The following is a 796-nucleotide window of genomic DNA, read 5'->3' on the forward strand; positions in this document are numbered from 1 at the left end:
CATCGGCAGAGAACAGTACCGGGAACACCACTTTTCCTGTGTCAACAACTGCACCATCTCCGGGTAAGGGTTTAAAGTGGCTGCTCTTCTCCTGCGTGCTGTCTGTGCCCCTGCAGCTGCCCCAGGAGCATGAGGATCTCTACAGCTGAGGTGCCCAGTTCAAGTCTGTTACCAGGGCATACAGAGAGATTTTGCTCTGGGTGCTTGGATCATGTAGCTGATGGCCAGGGGCTGTGGCTGGGGACCGCAGAGCACTGCTTTCCAGGAAGCCTACATCCGCGGCCAAGCCCCCTGTCCCAGTGTGGTCCTGGTCAGCCCCATGCCGGTGGGTCAGTGGTGCTGCTGGGCTCACCCTGAGCTGGGGCAGGAAGCCCGCCCACCTCTTCAAGTCTTCCTTCTAGGTGGACTATAGAAATACGGCTGTTGACAGCTGTAAGCTCTGCAACAAACTCCTTAGGGGCATACTCTGATATCTGTGAGGATGTATATCCTATGATGATTAACTTGTAGCCTTCATTTTATTAATGTGTCTGCGTTAAAGGGCTCTACTGTGACAGTTTATTACAGTAGTGCAAGTACATACCGCTGTGGTATTAAACACACACAGGCTGTTGTACTCTGCGTTTTTCTTAGTCAGTGATTTTGGCAACCCTCCATGTACTTTTTTTAACTTTTTTGTTTTCAGTTTTGCTAAGTCAAGTTAAATCGTGAGCGCTCACTCTGGCAGATAACGAGTTTCAGCCTTACTGTTTGTCCTCACTGTGATACCCCGCTGAATTGTGTAGGGACAACTCTA

Source organism: Buceros rhinoceros, unplaced genomic scaffold (assembly GCF_000710305.1).
Source record: "Buceros rhinoceros silvestris isolate BGI_N320 unplaced genomic scaffold, ASM71030v1 scaffold39029, whole genome shotgun sequence".
Taxonomy (NCBI): Eukaryota; Metazoa; Chordata; class Aves; order Bucerotiformes; family Bucerotidae; genus Buceros; species Buceros rhinoceros.